Below are 18,306 nucleotides of genomic sequence, written 5' to 3'. Positions count from 1 at the left end.
AATCATAACTGAATGGAAGCAGATAGACCAGAATCTTACAATAAATTATTTACAAAACCAAAATCTTACAATCTTACAAAAACCAGAATCCTACAAGATATTGTTTATAAGAAACACACTTGAAACAGACACAGATTGAGTAAAGGTAAAGTGCTGGCAAAGAATCCATTATGCTTCAGCTGAAGAAGAAAAAAAAGCAGGGGTAGCAATCATGATCTTAGACAAAGCAAAAGGAAAAATAGATCTAATCAAAAGAGATAAGCAAGGAAACTATCTTACTAAAAATATCATAGACAATGAAGTCATATCAATATTAAACATGTATGTACCAAATGGTGTAGCATCCAAATTCTTTTTTCCTTTGTTTAAAAAATTATTTATTTTAATTATTTTTTCCAATTATATGTAAAGATTTTGTTTGAGTTCCAGATTTTTCTTCCATCCTCCCTTCCCTCCTCCCTCCTGAGGCCAGCAAACAATTTGATATAGGTTATATATTACAATCATGTTAAGCATATTTCCACATTAGTCATGTTGTAAGAGAAGAATCAGAACAAAATGAAAAAATGCAAGAAAGAATAAACAAGAACAATAACAACAAAAAATAACAACAAAAGTGAAAAGAATATGCTTTAATCTGCATTCAGACTCCATGGTTCTTTTTTCAGAATGTGGAGAGCATTTTCCATCATAAGTCTAGCTGCCAAATTCTTAAAGGAAAAGTTAAATGAATTATAAGAGGAAATAGACAGTAAAGCTATACTAGTGGGAGGCCTCCACTTTTCCCTTTCAGAACTAGATCAACTAACCAAAAAATAAAGAGGTTAAGGGCATAAACAGTAGTTAGAGGAGAACTCTCAAGAAAATGTAATGGGAATAGAAAGGAATACATATCTTTTTCTCAGCAGTACCTGGCACCTAAACAAAAATTTGCGATGTTTAGGGCATAAAAATCTCACAACCAAATGAAGAAAAGCAGGCAAATTAAATTGCATGTAGTTCAGACCATAATGCAATATAAATTGCATTCAGTAAAATACCATAGGAACATAAATTAAAAATTAATTGGAAACAAAATAATTTAATCCTAAGGAATGAGTGGGTAAAATAAAAGATTACAGAAACAATCAATAATTTCATTAAAGAGAATAACAATGAGACAACATACAAAAATTTATGTGATGCAGTCAAAGCAGTACCTAGGGTAAAGTTTCTATCTCTAAGTGCTTACACTAGTAAAATAGAAAAAGAATAGACAATGAATTGGGCATGCAACTAAAAAAAATGAACTAAAAAAGAACAATTTAAAAATCCCCATATTGAAAATCTTGAAAATCAAAGGAGAGATTCATAAAATTTAAAGTAAAAAAAGCATTTAACTAATAAACAAAACTAGGTTCTGGTTTTATGAAAAAAAAACAAAATAGATAAATCATTGTTTAATTTGATTTTTTTTTTGCAGGGCAATGAGGGTTAAGTGATTTACCCAGGGTCACACAGCTAGTAAGTGTCAAGTGTCTGAGGCCAAATTTTAACTTAGGTCCTCCTGAATCCAGGTCCAGTGCTTTATCTACTGCACCACCTAGCTGCCCCCTAATTTGATTTTTTTAGAAGAGTACCAAATTACCAGAATCAAAAATGAAAAAGGTAAACTCAGGACCAATGAAGATGAAATTAAAACAACTATTAAGAGCTATTTTGCCCAATTATGTGCCAATAAATCTGACAATTGAAGTGAAATTGATGAATGCTTATAAATATATAAATTGCCCAAATAATTGGAAGATGAAATAGAATATTTAAATAACCCCATCTTAGAAAAAGACATTGAAAAAACCATCAATAAGCATCCTAAAGAAAAAAAAATCCCTAGGACCAAATGAATTCATAAGTAAATGCTGCCAAATATTTAAAGAACATTTAGTTCCCAAACTTATAAAGTATTTAGGGAAATAGGCAAAGAAGGAGTCCTACCAAATTCCCTTCATAACACAAATATGGTGCTAATACTTAAACTGGGAAAAGAAAAAAGAGAAATAAACAATAAACCTACTTCTCTAATGAATTTTGATGCAATTTTTAAAAATAAAACACCAACAAGGGGATTGCAACAATGCATTACAAAGATCATACAGCCAGATGGACTTTATACCAGAAATGCAGAGATGGTTCAATATGAGGAAAACTATTGGCATAATTGACCACATAGATGAAAAAAACAAAAATTATGATTATATCAAAAGATGCAAAAAAGTGTTTTGCAAAATGAAATACTCATTCTATTAAAAAGGCTAGAAAGCATAGGAATAAATGAAACTTTCTTTAAAATGATAAGTACTCTTTATGTAAAACCATCAGAAAGCATTGTCTGTAATAAGCATAAGCTAGAAGCCTTCCCAGTCAGATCAGGGGTGAAGCAAGGATGCCCAGTATCACCAGTATTATTTACTATTTTGCTAAAAATGCTAACCATAGCAATAAGAGAAGAAAAAGAAATTGAAGGAATTAGTATGAAGAAACAAAACTATTACTCTTTGAAGATGACATGATGGCATTCTTGGAGAATCCTAGAGAATCAACTAAAAAAACTACTTGAATTAATGAACAACATTAGCAAAGTTGCGGCATATAAAATAAGCCCACATAAATCATCTATATTTCTATATATTACCAACAAAGCCCAACAGCATAAGACAGAAAGAGAAATTCCATTTAGTATAACTGTAAGTAATAAAAATAGTTGGGAGTCTACCTGCCAAGACAAAACCAGGAAATATATGAACACAATTACAAAACACTTTCTTGCATGAAAGTCAGATCTGAACAATTGGGAAAATATTAATTGCTCATAAGTAGATCAAGCCAATATAATAAAAGTGATAATTATACCTAAATTAAATTACTTATTCAGTGTTATACCAATCAAAGAACCAAAAAAAAAGATTTTGTAGAGCTAGAAAAAAATAACAATATAATTCATCCAGAAGGAAAAAAGGTAAAGAATATCAAGAAAATTAATAGAGGGGAGCAAATGTAAAGAAAGGTGGCCTAGCAATTCCAGACTTCAAACTGCACTACAAAGTGGTAATCATCAAAACAATCTAGTACTGTCTAAGAGATAGAATAGTGGATCAATGGAATAGATTGGGTATGCAATGCACAGTAGTTAAAGACCATAATAATCTAGTGTTTGATAAACCCAGATATCCCAGCTCTGGGGACAAAAACTCACTATTTGAAAAAAACTTGGGAAAACTGGAAAGCAGTTTGGCAGAAACTAAGCATAGACCAACATCCCACACCATATACCAAGATAAGGTCAAAATCGGTACATGATTTAGATATAAATCTAGTCTACCTGCCAGATTTATGGATAAGAGAAGAATTTATGACCAAACAAAAGAGAGAGAGAGAGAAAGAGCATTACAAGATGTAAAATGGAAAATTTTGATTACATTAAATGAAAAGGTTTTTGTACAAACAAAATCTATTCAGCCAAGATCAGGAGGGAGAAGAGAAAGAAAATTCGGAATTCAAAAAAAATTTTTTATGAATACTAAAAAGTACTTTGACATAAAATTGGAAAATATAAAATATTTAAAATGCTATTTAATCCAACCCATTCATTTTTCCAGATGAGGTAACTGAGGCCCAGAGAGATTAAATGATTGGTATTCTTGTACTCCATGGAAAGTTGGGTGAAATTATCTTGAAAGTCCCTTTCTAATTCTACCTTCTTTAGTTCTATAATAATATAGAACAAATAAATTCAATTAAATAAATGGATGAGTACATCATTTGTCTACCTTGTATAATCATTCAGAAACAAAACAAAATATATGACCTATTATTCAGTGAACTCCAGTGGCTCCCTATCACCTGTATGATCAAAATAAAATCCTCTAATTTTAAGATCCTCCATTACCAGGACCTCTCCTATCTTTCCAGACTTATAATTTACTTCTTCTACTCCACATACTCTGCAATGCTGTGACACTGATCTCCTTGCTCTTCTTTGTACAAGACACCCCATATCCTCACTGCATATTTTTACTGGTTATCCCAGATGCCTGGAATTCTCTCCCTCCTCATTTCTGCTTCATGATCTCCCTAACTTCTTTCAAGTCTTGGCTAAAATACTGCCTTCTAAAAGAAGGTTTTCCCAATCCCCCTTAATGCTAGTCCCTTCCCTATTAAAATTATCTCTCATTCAGCCTGCATGCATCTAATTTTCATATATTTATTTGCATTAGACTATGAGCTCTTCAAGAGCAAGGACTGTCTTTTTTCTTTTTTGTATTCTTAGTACTTAGTACAGTTCCTTCCATAGTAGGTGCTTAATAAATCCTTGTTAAATGACTGATTATTTTCATCTTATTCTATGATACTGAGGACATAAAATTAACAGTATTAAATATGGGGCCAGACCATAAGAACACTATACTCAAAAGAGAGAAAATTCTATTAGAATATTTTACCACCAGCAATCTAATAAAACTGAAAAACACTCACTCTAATATTAGTGTTCTTACGCAATAAAATATAGACATTGAAGTCATGGTTGGCCATCAGCTTTCTTTGAAGTGCCACACCATTCCAATGCCAGCCATCCAAAACAAATCTTGTTTTTCCAGGAGGAGTAATGAGAAAACAGTGTGCAGAGGAATAACTCTAGGAATGTTCACAAGGCAATATGAAGATGAACAAAACTTTTACCAAACTGTTGGAGACTAATGACTAGTACCACATTATTTAGAGGAGAAATCTGTTGCTAGGATTCCAACACTTCAAAATTTGCAATAACAACAGGAAACTGATAAAATAGGCATGGCAGAAATTACAAGCCCTGGATCAACAGGCCCAGAGCTATGCATTGTGCCAAGAAAAATAATGGGGGAAAATGTGTCTGTCTTAGGTTGGTCTCAGGCATCTTCAGTCCCAGAGATAATACAATCAGCAAAGCTTGCCCAATGAAGACATGGACCAAGAAGACCATATGCTTGATCATCTGAGAATTTTATAAATGTCTTATTATTTCAGTGCTTATTATTCACACAAAGATTAATTCAAATTATAGACAATGCAAATTTACACGACTTTAACCCTACATATGGGCCTACAAAGCTGCCTACCTAATGATGTCCTGGACAATCTAGCAGGGAGCAAAGGATACCTACACTCCCCATCATATTAGTGTCTGAACCACTAAACAGCAGCAGTGAAATTGGCCACAGTTTGTGAGTTAGGATGTGACAAGAGTGAAGGAAAGCAGTGCCAACAAATCTCCAGGTGATTAGCTAGCATGTATGTAAGTCCTTCAAAGTGCTCGTGGTGTCTTTTCCTTGGCATAGTATTTAAGGAGCTTAGACCAGCCTATGGCAATGTATAGCACTGGTGCCAATGACAATAAGGGAAATGTTTTTCAACGCTAGTCTGAACAGTTGTCACTTGCCTGAACCTAGACTGAATTGCAAACTGAGTAAACTTTTTCTTGGAAGACATTTTGCCTTCCTTTCTATGTCCCTCTGCTAGGGCTAGCATTAGCACTCTCCAATCTGTGCAAATGCCCTAATGGGGTTATGTGACTGTCCCACATGTAGCCCTCCTTTCAGGCCCACCTGCTCTCTTCTGAACTGCTCAATACTCCAAAATTATCCTCATTCTTAACTTAATCAAAATCAAAAGTACTATTTCTCAGGGGCAGCTAGGTGGCGCAGTGGATAGAGCACTGACCCTGGAGTCAGGACGACCTGAGTTTGAATCTGACCCCAGACACTTGACACTTACTAGCTGTGTGACCCTGGGCAAGTCACTTAACCCCAATTGCCTCACCCCCCCCAAAGAAAAAAGTACTATTTCTCCACTGAGATAAGGGAAACAGCCTGATTAAAGTTAAGTTCTTGGATAACACAATTCAATTCAATAAACATTAATTAAACACTATGTCCCAAGCATTGTACTATGTACTAGGGATACAAAGACAACAATGGTAAAGTCCTTGCCCTCAAGGAGCTTACATTCTACTAGGGTGAAAGGAATAATATGTATACAGATAAGTAAATATGACATATAAATAATGAATACAAAGCAATGTTGGTAGAGATTAGGGGAAAGCACTAACTATAGAGAGCAGGAAAGTGCTTGTGAAGGAGGTGGCACTTGAACTGAGCTTTGAAGGGAGCTAAGGATTACAAGAGGTCTTGGTGAGGAGGCAGAATATTTCAGGCATAGAGGAGAGACTGTAGAAGCACAGAAATGCCTGATGTAATGTCCTGTGTAGGGGAATAGGAATTAGGCCAGTTTGACTATAATGTAGAATTAAAAAGGTGAGTAATATGAAATCAGTCTAGAAAACTAGGTTGTAACTATATTATGAAGGTCTTTAAATTCCAAACAGAAATTTGTATTTTATACCCTATGGCAAGAGGGAGCCATTGAAGATTCTTGAGCAGCCAAATCATTTAATTTTTCCAGGCTCTAGTTTCCTCATTTATAAAATGAAGGGATTGAACTAGATGATATCTAGGGTCCCTTCCAATACTAACAACCTACATATCTAATTTACAGTGTTATGAATGCCTGCAAGGCTTAAGCTTCCCAAGAGCTACTTGCATTTAAAAAGAAAAGTAATCTAAATAAATTTGTAATTGTTAGACTGTGTCAAGAAAGAGTTTTGGTTTGTTTTTTTTAACCAAGGGAGTCTTTCTAAGCACTTTGTCTACATCAGTCATCCTTGCTATTCTTCACCTCTCTCCAATGAAAAAAACCATGGTCAAACACTTGTCACCCCACTCTTGAAAAGTTAATGACTCCTGACCTAACTATTCTGTGTTCCTTTTAGGAGGGGGAAGATTTATGATTCTCATTTTTTCCTTTATCAACATCCAGGAAAATATTTAACTATTATGCCATTGAATAAAAAAAGGAAACTAGAGCCCATTGCTTCATTTATTTTTCTTTCCTTGCCCAACTTTTCTTTCATCATCTTCCTTTTTCTCCTTCTGATTCTCCTGTTCATGCTATATTTCTCCTTTTCCTCTCCTCTACCTCCAAAAATCCAATCCTGTCAAATGTGACTTTGTGATTAAAAAAAAAATTGTTTCCTGTCTCATCCTATGATCTTTTTCAGTCCTCTTTTCTCAACATATATTCTGTTCTTGACATTGCTGACCACCTTCCCTTCCTGGATATCTCTCCTCTTCTTTTCTGGTTTGCTTCCCACCTGTCTGACTGCTCCCTTTTAGCATTCTTTGATGGCTCATCAACCACATCATACCTCCTAACTGGGATTGTTCCCCAAGTTTCTTCTCTTCTCTCTCCATATTCCCCCTAATTGCTCTGCCTTTTTCAAGTCTCTCCTCAATCCAACATACTGCTGCCAAAGTAATTTTCCTTAAATGGATATCTACCAATGTTAGATACTCAGTTAATTTCACTGGCTTCCTTTTGCCTCAAGGATAAAATAAAAACTTGTCTTTTTATGTTTTAAAGGCCTACACAACCATTCCACTATATCTTTCCAGCTTCTTTGGACATTTCTTCCCTCTCATGCACTCTCTGATCGAGCCAAACTGGCCGCCTCTCTGTTCCTTACCCATAAGGGTCTATATTGGTGTCCCCTCTTTTACACTGACCATTCCCCATCACTGGACTGTAATACTCTTTACCACTACCTCATAGAGTCTCTCTTTCCTTTGAAGATGCAGGTTGAGCACTATCTCTTGCATGAAGCTTTTTCTGATCTCCCCAAATGGTAATACTATTCCTCCTAAACTACCTTGTTTTCAACTACTTTGCGTATATTCATATGTATTAACTTCATATTTATGCTGTATACATTTTATATGTACTTGTTTCCCTCATTGGAATGTAAGCTCTTTGTGAGTTGAAATTATTTTATTCAATATACTATATGTGAAACACCTAGCACAATGCCTAGCACTGTGTAGGTATTTAATAAATACTTCTTGATGGAAAATGATACTAATAGGGGCAGCTAGGTGGTGCAGTGGATAGAGCACCAGCCCTGGATTTGGGAGGACCTGAGTTCAAATCCGGCCTCAGACACTTGACACTTACTAGCTGTGTGACCCTGGGCAAGTCACTTAACCCTGATTGTCTCACCAAAAAAAGAAGAAGAAGAAAGAAAATAATACTAATAACATTTTCCCCATTTGTATAGTTAGCCATGTCATTATTATTACAATAGAGTTGCAAGAGACATTGAGGAATGGGTCTTCCAAAGCCCTACCATTGCTGAGGCATCCACTGGAAGGGTTCAGCACACCTTAAAAGCCACTAACAGTACTGTCCCTGAGAAGAGGGAAGGGGAGTGGTAAAAAGGTAGCAGTCCCACATCTGTGCTCCTGCAAGGCATCCTAAGCCCTCAGAACTAATTCTTATCCTGAAGCAATCCTTCTGACTCGATGACTTAATGTGCCTTTTTTCCAGCATGGGTTTGTCCTAGCAATTATACTATCAATAGCTCCAGATTCAGAGATCTGAACTCGACTCCCTTTTGATTCCTGAAAGATAGCTTTATGGACAATTTAAGGGATTTGAAAAAAAGGGAATTTTGACTATGCCCAGTTTTCATCTCAGCCACTGACTTTGAAACCTAATTCCCGAGGAAGCTGTGACAAGACTCTACTAGTATTATATAATAATACTAACAATAGTATAATAATAGTAACAACTTTTCCTGACCTCAGTTTCCACATGTATAAAATGAGGGAGCTGGACTAGATGATTTTTAAGGTTCGTCCTAGCTCTAATATTCTATGAATCTTTGATCCATAGGCTGTGCTAAATTTGTTCTTACACTACAAAATACAATTAACTATTTATCTAAGAATGTAGAGAAATAGCCATAACTTCCCCTCCCCACAACTTGAGTTATTTGAACAAATATAAGGATATAGCAATTCCTTCAATGAGGGGAGGATTCTTTCTTTCTTTTTCTTTTTTTGTCAAATTGAATGGTGTTATGTAGTGGAAGGAACACTGGGCTATGAGTCAGAAGGCCTGGAATTATCAACATCCATTTTTATGATATAAATTAACTGCTTGATGAGACTAATATCATTACTATAAAGTTAGGCAAGTTATTTATAGTGGCAGTTTTATGACTGAAATGTAAAAGTTGGTCCAGACGAAAAGGAATGCTACTTGCCCCCTTCTCATAACACCTCCTTCCCCTGCCAAAAGCCATCAGCAAAAGCAACCAATGATAACCTGAAGTTACTTGGATCTTGAAATGCTACCTTAAAAAATCAGCAGGGGGAGGGGGTATAATACCAAAGGCAATAATAATGTTTTGATAGACAAAGAGGAGAAGAAGTTCCCTGGTCTTAAAGTACCTGAGTATATGTCACTATTGTCCCAAAGTTGATGTATCCTCTTTTCTTGTCTCATTTCACATTAGAACTAATGTGGCACAATGACTAAGCAGTGTCTTTTTTAGAGCAGATGGAAAGTATCATTTCCTACTTGTGATCAATACTACCTTTTCTTATATTGCTTGAACCCTTGGCTTCACCTTCATCCTATTTCTCCACTTGTGAAATGGAGGAGAAAAGGTAGACAATATCTTTATGGGTACTCACGAATGTTGTCTATCCAGTCAGGCTGTAAGCTTCTTGAAGACAGGGACTGTTTTTGCCTTTCTTGGTGTCCTCAGTGTTTAGCAATGGCACAAAATGGGCACTTAATAAATGCTTGTTGATTTGACTTGATCCAGTCCAACCTTCTAGTGAGAGTAAAAAAGTGAAAGAAATAAAGTTATCAATAGATAACTTTAGAGATCAATAAGGAATCCACAAATCCATTTCACTGGGATCACCCAGACTCCTACTAGCTAAGGCCAGCAAAAGGTTTGGGTAGGGGCAGCTAGGTGGCGCAGTGGATAGAGCACTGGCCCTGGAGTCGGGAATACCTGAGTTCAAATCCAGCCTCAGACACTTAACACTTACTAGCTGTGTGACCCTGGGCAAGTCACTTAACCCCAATTGCCTCACTAAAAAAAAAAAAAAGAAAGAAAGAAAAAAGATTTGGGTAGTGTTCCAAAGCATATGAGGCCATAATGACAGAAACACCTACTTCCCCAGAGATGTAGAGAGATAGAGAGATAGAGAGAAAACATCCCTCTTGACTGCCCAGAAGCAAAGCCGCACTGTGATCATAATTTTTAATTATTAAGAAATTCCGTCAAGGAGTCATTGTAGTATGAGGAGATCTGCACATGTCTGTTCCCTTTCTGAATTTCTCTGGGTTCATATCTTACAATGTACTTGGGGCATTTTCCCCAAAGGAGAAAAGCCACTTCTTCATACCAAGAAAACCATTTGTTTTCTGTCTCTTTTGACTCAGAGAATAGCACAGAGACAGACATGTTGGAGACCAATATGTAGAAGAAAGGGATGAAAGAAGGAAGGATTGTGAAGGAGACTTCCCCATCACATTTGGCTACTATGCATGCAATCATCCCTGGGAGGAGAAGAAAATGACATTTTCACTTTATGACTAGATTTATGCAAAGATTTTTAACCGCATGATACTGTTCAAACAGCTTGACTAGAGGAGCAAATAAAAAAATTCTAATTACTCATAAGGAGTTTCAGCTTCCTGGAATGGAAGTTATTTCAAAGATAGAAAGGATGATTAGGTAAAACATTTCACTGAGAAAGAAACAAAGGTACTTCTTTGTCCTCATCTAACTAGTCTCTTCATTCAAGTGGTCATGTAAGCAACACACTGGCAGAGTTTCTTCATATGCTATAAAACATAAGCAGCAGACTCCTGAGTCCTTTCAGTGATGTGTCATAGCCATCAATACAATACACTGCTACCTACCAGGATCAGCTCCATAAAGGTGAATACCAAATAGAAAATCATTCATCCTGAAACCTAAGTTTTCTTGGTTTTAGTATTACTCTTATAGTAGAGCTCAAATTATGCCAAAAGAGAAAAAAAAACAAAGCAGGCAATTAAGAAGGATGATCAGTTTACAAGTATTTATTAAGAACTGACTATGAGCCAGGTACTATATTAAGTGCAGGGCCTACAAAGAAAAAAAGAAAATGGTCCCTGCCCTCAAGAGGATTACATTCTATCAGGAGAGACAACATGTACACATACGTGTATGATGTATACATAAAGTAATATCTAATGACACAAAGAGTTAGGGACATGTCCTTAGAGAAGGCATGAGAGAGAGAAAAGTGAAGCTAAAAGATTTCAGAGATAGAAGAAGTAGGCATAAGAAAAGCTTACATAGAAGAGAAAATTGAAAGAAAGGAAGAGGGGGAGAAGAGGGTTACAGGAAGGAAAAGAAAAGAAGACATGACAAGATAAAGTCTACAGAGCAAGCAGAGTGACAGGCTAAGTAATCCCTTCATCACAACCTTCTGCCCCATCCCAGATGCTTCAATTAACTGGTCTCCACCTAAGTATCCTAGTTCCCTCAATGACTTTAGCACCTGCCTTACCATCCTCCTCTACACCAACTCCCCTGAATTATCATTAGGGATAATATTAATATTAACAAAGCATACACATGCACACACACACACACACACACACCACGATTGCTCGATATCAACCCCAATGACTTTCTTCCCTGCCTCAATTCCATGCCATCAGACCACATCCATAGCCTCTCCTTTCATATATTTTATGTCCATGGTATTACCCTTTATCTTGCCTCTGATGTTCATCACTTTCAGTTCTATGAGTCTTCCCTCACTCTTACCTCTCCTACTCAGTCAGTTACCAAATCCAGTCTAGTTTATTTCTGCAACATCTCCGGGATCCATGTTGCCACAGCTTGAATAAAGAACCTTAATATATCTAGCTGGACTCTTTTTGATAGTTCACTAATATGTCTTTCCCACCTCAATTCTCTGCTACTTTCAAGCTATCCTTCAATACTTCCAAAACATGATTTCCTATGCCTATCATAGAACTCTTCTGCTCACAACTTTTCAGCTACTATAAGTAAAATTCAAATAAAATTCAAACTCTTGTATTTTAAGGCCACCACCATTAATTAGGTACTAGTCTGCCTTTCTAGCTTTAAATCATCCTATTCCCATCCTTGAACATTGCATTCCAGAAGAATTGACCTACTCTCTGCCCAAACTCTCATAGGTAAGCTTCTTTTTAATTCTTTGTATATGGAAATGTTTGTGTTTTGTCAATCTTGCCAAGTTCAAATTTTTTAATTGGTTAAATTACATTTTGAAAATTAAAAATAAAATTTTCTTTTAAGGGATTTAAATTTTTTAAAAGTTGGTTTTTTAAACAATGGAATTTCTTGAAGAAAGAGACCCTCTCCCATTTATATGTGTATCCCTTGCTCCTAATTCAGTGTCTGGAAAAGAGTAGGCACTTAATAAATGATTTCTGCTTATTTATACATAGTCTATATCCTGCTCATCTCCAGACATCTGCTCAAATTGCTCCCTACCTAACTCAAAAATGCCTTCTAACCCTCTGCTGAATTCATCCCCATATTTTAAAATCCAAATCAAAAGCTATCCCTTTTAACCAATCTCTTACTTCTTTTGTTGGTAATGACCTTCTCCCTCTGACCTTTGTTTTGTGATTCTCTGATGTACTTATCTTATAATAGTGTGCATTACAATGTTTCTGTCTCATCCCATGCCTAATGTGAAAACACTATGAGAGCTACATTTCATCAAAACTATGTATTTCTTCCAGTACCTATCCCAAACTGTTTTGCTCACTATAGGTGTTTTTAAAATGTTTGCTGAATTAATGCTATTTCTTTCCTTATTTTATGCTATCACAACATCGCATTCTCCTGGGTCTCCCCTTACTTCTGTAAGCACTTTTTCTCTGTCTCCTTTTCAAACTTTTCATCCCATTATTGATTCCTTTAAGATGCATAGTGCACAAGGTTCTGTTCTTGGTCCTCTTCTCTTCTCTTTCTATATTCTTCTTTGGAAATTACCTTCATTCCCACATAGTAGCAACTAATACTTCTATGAAAGTGTAGCCCATCGATATTTGAAGTCTTTATCTTTCTCCTAAGTTCAACATTTCTTGTTATCTACAGGACATCTCTATTTTAGATGTCAAAAACTAGAACTTACTCTTACTTCTAATAGCTCTATTTCTGTAAATGACAACCCCATTTCCATCTATCATAGAAGATTGAGAGTCAGCCTCAAAACCAGGAAATTCTGGGTTCAAGTCCTGCCTCTGAGGCATGTTGCCTGTGTGATCCTGGGAAACCTTTTAAGACCAAAAGTTGCAACAACAACGACAACAAAACCATCAAGTGCAGAGAAGTGCCATCTATATTGGGAGGGGAAGTTCTTCACTGGAAGCCCCTTCCACTGATGAAATCACATTTCTCATTGCCTCTCTGTCCGTTACCTCCTATATTCAATTGCCAAGTCCTGTTACTTTTACATCTACAATAGCTCTCAAATCCATCCCCTGCTCTATTCCCACTTTCACTGGGGTTGCTAAGACCGGCCCCCAATCCTCTTTGTCTGAACTGTTTCACCAGCTGCCCAGTAGGTTTTTCCACCTCTGTCCCTACCAAAATAGTCTTCACATCACTGAGAATTCTTATCCTTAGTATTAGATCTAGTCATGTGACTCCTCTGATGAGAGCCCTTCAGTGGCTCTCTATTACCTGCTGAGTAAAGATCAAACTCCAATTCCTGGCTTTCATCTTACTTGCCCAAACTTGTTTTATGGTACCTCCTCCATATCTAGGCTCTATCCAAACTGTACTCCTCATCACTGTTCATACATGTTCTATTCTTTCCCACTTCTATGCTTTTGCTCACTCCATGTCTTATGCCTAGAATGCCCTTCTGTATGATCCTCTTCACTTGTTGAATTTCTACCCATTTTTGAAAGTCTAATTCTTTAAATCTTCTTCCAGGAGGCATCCCCAGATGGCCCCAATGGATTCTGGTCTCCTTCCCTTCAGATATCACATAGCATTTCTTTGCTCCATTCTGATGCATTTCTTATGTATTATTTTTCATTGTAGTGATTTGTGTGTGTTATTATTTTCTCCTAGACTATAAACTCCATGAGGACATGTCTTTTCTAAATTCTGCACTTCACCCAGCCCCCAATAGGGTGCTCTGCCCTTAGGTTGATGCCTCACCAAATTGCAGTGAATTGAGTTGAATTGAGCTGAAATACAAATAGATCCCTGTACTTGGCCTAATAAGGACCTGCTTTGGGGTTTGGAGACAGTGCAGGGAAGGGCTTTTATATACATACGTTGTTTTATCCTTGCCTTTTCTGAAACCCACTTAGTATCTCAGCTCAGGGTTTATGTGACTTGAAGTATCTCTGTTCATTAAAATCCAGTTGGCCCTCTCAGTGAATAAGCACTTATGTTGCCATTTTCTGCTATATTTTCCAAGCAGGGTCGGACTGCCCTAAAGGGCAATCAGGCATTTTTCAAGGCCATAGGGGGAGTAACCTGAACTTTTTGCATTTTCCTAAGGTAGAAAGTAGAAGGATTGGCATAACCACCCCCTGAAGCCCTGCCTGGAGGCCTGACCTCATGGGAATTTGCCCAGCCTGCTGTGTAGAATTGGTTCAGGCCAACTTCTAAGGTTGTAATGTCCTAGAAAATGCATTCTTGATATTGCTGCTCTGCTGTGAATAGAAAATATTAAGGAAAAGTACAGGCAATAATCCCTTATTTACATATGCCCATCTTAGGTATGGCTTTCATTTGAATGACCACACTAGAATAGCTAGCCTACCCAGGTAGCCTTGTTGTAATGGCTTATGAAATCCCACAGAATCAGAGTTGGAAGGGACCTCAGAGACCACATCAATCCAATCCATACCTGAACAAGAATCCCCTCTACTACCTCTCTAACAAGTGGCCATCCAACCTTTACTTGAATCCCTCTAATAAGAAAGAACCTACTACCTCTTGGAGCAGAATTCACGCTCTGGAAAGTCCCGAATGTTAAAAAGTTTCTCTTGTGGCAGCTAGGTGACACAGTGGATGGAACACTGGCCCTGGGATCAGGAGGCACTGAGTTCAAATCCAGCCTCAGACACTTACTAGCTGTGTGGCCCTGGAAAAGTCACTTGACTACAGTTGCCTCCAAAAGAAAAAAAAAAGACATTTTTCTTCCATAAAACTTAAATTTGCTTCTTTGAAATTTCCACTATATGGTCCTAGCTCTGTGCTCTAGAACAAGTGAAATAAATCTAATTCCTTTTCTATATGACAGTTCTTCAGATAATTAAATACACCTGTCCCATTGCTCAAAGTCATCTTTTTTCATGCTATCATGGCCAGCTCCTGTAGCCAATCCCTGCATGGAATAGTTGAAGACACAACCTCAGTGTCTATGAATATCATTCCTAAATTGTAGTTCCCAGAACCGAACACCATAATCCAGATGTGCCCTGACGAGAGGAGAGTACAGAAAGAATATTATACCTCTTTTGGCCTCTGTTTTTGCAGCCTAAGTTCTAACTCATTTAACTGTTCATTCATAATAAGCATACAGCTCACTAATTCCCTTGTAGCCACCCAGATCTTTCAGGTAAACTTCTTGTCTAGCCATATCTCTTCACCATCTACTTGGATAATTGATCTTTTTGATCCATAAAAAGATATAAAACTAGATTTATATCTGTTAAACATCACCTTGAGAAGTCTAGTGATTAGAGAGCTGACCTTGGATTCTGGAAGCCCTGGGTTCAAGTACCATCTCTGATGCATACTGGTTCTGTGACCATTGGCAAGTCATTTAACTTCTCAATGCCCCCAGGTAACTCTGTAAGAGTATCAGTTACAAAGTAGGTGTGGATTTACATTGTTTGAAGGAGTTTTCTTTATTGGGAATTCTTTACACAAATGAAATCACAGATACAGCACACCAAACAAAATCATCTTTTTTAGACTCATCCCAGTGTTCTAACATGTTGAGATCATGTTGGATCTTGACTGTATGCTAGCTATGCCTCATCAGCAGATCTGATAAACTTTTATCTTCCCATCTATGCCTTTATCCAAGGCTTGATTAAAATGTTGAACACACATTGCCAAACATAAATCATGAAGACACTTCACTAGAGACCTTCCAACTTGACATTGACCCACTTTACCCCTCATTTGTCGAGCCCATGTCACCATCCTGTCTAATAGAGACTTTGTCAAGTGCTTCACTAACATTGAGTTTAACCATATCTATAACTTGTCCCTCATCTGTGTCTCTAACAACAACGTCAAAAATGAGCAAGCACAAGCTATCTGGCATGACCTGTTCTTGATGAAGTCGTCATGACTCTTTCTGATCCTGGCTTCCTTTTCTAGATGTTCACTAATATTCCCTTTAATACCGTCTTTTGCAATGGTGTCAAGCTCCCTAACTTATAGCTCAAAGACCTTATTCTGTGACACATCAACTGGTTCTGTGACCATGGGTAAGTCAATTAATCTCTCAGTGCTCAGAGGCAACTCCCTAAGACTGGAGGTTTTGGGGAAATCAGGCTATTTGCCCTTCACCAGTCCTGCACCACTTCTATTCTCCACAACCCTTCAAAACTTAGCAACCACATCTGCAGAATCTGTAAATACTCTGGAGTTCCCCAGAGCCTGACTACTTGAACTCATCAAAGGCATCCAGGAACTCTTACTATCTCCCTACTTATCTTGGCTTTCTACTCCTTAGCAGCCATGTTCCTTCTCCCTTTTCCGGTCCAAACACTATTTTCTTTGACACAGAAAACAAGCAAAATATGTGTTGCGTAGTTCTACTTTCTCTCCATTACTCATTAGGCCTGGTCCTATCCCTTCTTTATTTCCTCTTATTTTCTCCAGTACAGCTAAAAAAACAAAAAGAACTTTTACTTGTCTTTAGTATACCTGAGATTTAATGTCCTTGGCACTATTACCATAGGAACTTGTCATCTTTTTTTCTCTATTCCATTATCTACCTGCCTGTGCTTATATCTTCAGGAGTGCATATCTTTCTTAAATTGAAATTAGTCATAGAGTTCCCTCTATATCCTCATTAGTCTCTAGACAACTCCCCCCTTTTCTGTCTCATAGGAATTGTTTAACGTTGTGTCTTCAGAATTTCATTTTTTTATCCCTTCTGGGATGACTTGGCTTGTAGAATTTTAACCCATGGAATCCCATCGGTCCTATTTACTAACCCTTTGAAACCTGTTTTGCAAAATAAAAGATGCATGTCTTGTGCCTGGCTGTTCTGGATCTATCACAAATACTAAGCCAAATGCTGGTCACTTTCAGCAAGCTTTCTAGCCTTTATTTGTTTTCTTCTTCCTTTCTTTTTTCTTTCCTTTTTCTTTTCCTTCCTTTCTACCTTTCTATCTCTTTTCTCTTTTTTCTTCATTCCTTTCTTCCTTCCTTCCTTCCCCTCCTGCCTGCCTGGGTCTCCCTATATCATTTGGGCTAAAAAATGCAGCACTCATCTATGAAGCTGATTCTATGACTGATTACCACAGAAATTCTGACTTTGCTACTTTACTGTCTTGAGCCAATTCCTTAGGTAAGCTGCTGGACCTGCACTCCCAGGGGCTTACCATATTGGTTCCAGATTTAGTATGATTATCCAATTGGCTTAGGCCACTGAAGGTCAAAATTCTTTACCTTAAGTGATCCACCAGCCTCAGCCTTCTCAGTAGCTAGAATTACAAGTGTGTGCAACCATGCCCACTCCCTAGACTTTCTATTTCAGGTACCAGTTCTCCCTTGATTATAAGTATATCGGATCCCCTCTGCCTTTTGAAGAATGAAATTACAATTAAGGCAAATTAATATGACATTATTTGGTTTGATTTTTGTCAAAAGAACACTCCAGAAAACATCTGGATACTAGATAAGCCTCTATGTCAGGGATGTGATTTATTGTCTGAATTCTTTATCTATTTCTTCTCTCTGTCCAGATAGTACATACTTTGATGATATCACTTCTGTTTCTACTTCCAATAATCTTTACCAGGCCTCCTCTTTTAGACCCTGAATTTCCTCATCTATGTGTTTGTATGTATTTATATGTGTATATATGTATGTATGTGTGTATGTATAACATATAATACTATTCTTCCATCCAGCTGGCTCTCTACCTATCCTATTCCTTTTGGATAAGGCAAACCCTTTCAGACCTATATTCTAAGCATAGGTCCCATTTCACTGGATTTCAGAAATAAATGTACCTCCAAGTATTCAAGTTGATTATTACCTATGATTTGAACATTTATCTATAGACTTTTTATGTCACGGGGTTTAATGATGATTTCTCTTTTTTTATTTTG

The 18,306-nt window shown here is 37.0% G+C and overlaps 1 protein-coding gene across 1 annotated transcript in view; it reads right to left on the bottom strand.

The window, feature by feature from the left end:
* The window catches only part of ESR1 (estrogen receptor 1), a 531,109-nt gene that overhangs the window by 433,174 nt on the left and 79,629 nt on the right, over window positions 1-18,306 (bottom strand). Inside the window, 1 exon segment of the mRNA XM_043999817.1 lies at window positions 9,606-9,748. The gene's annotated coding sequence lies outside the window, so the exon portion shown is untranslated.

The sequence above is a fragment of the Dromiciops gliroides genome, chromosome 4 (assembly GCF_019393635.1).
Source record: "Dromiciops gliroides isolate mDroGli1 chromosome 4, mDroGli1.pri, whole genome shotgun sequence".
Lineage (NCBI taxonomy): Eukaryota > Metazoa > Chordata > Mammalia > Microbiotheria > Microbiotheriidae > Dromiciops > Dromiciops gliroides.
The sequence above is the reverse complement of the archived record's forward strand: the minus strand, read 5'-3'. Positions and strand labels throughout refer to the sequence as shown.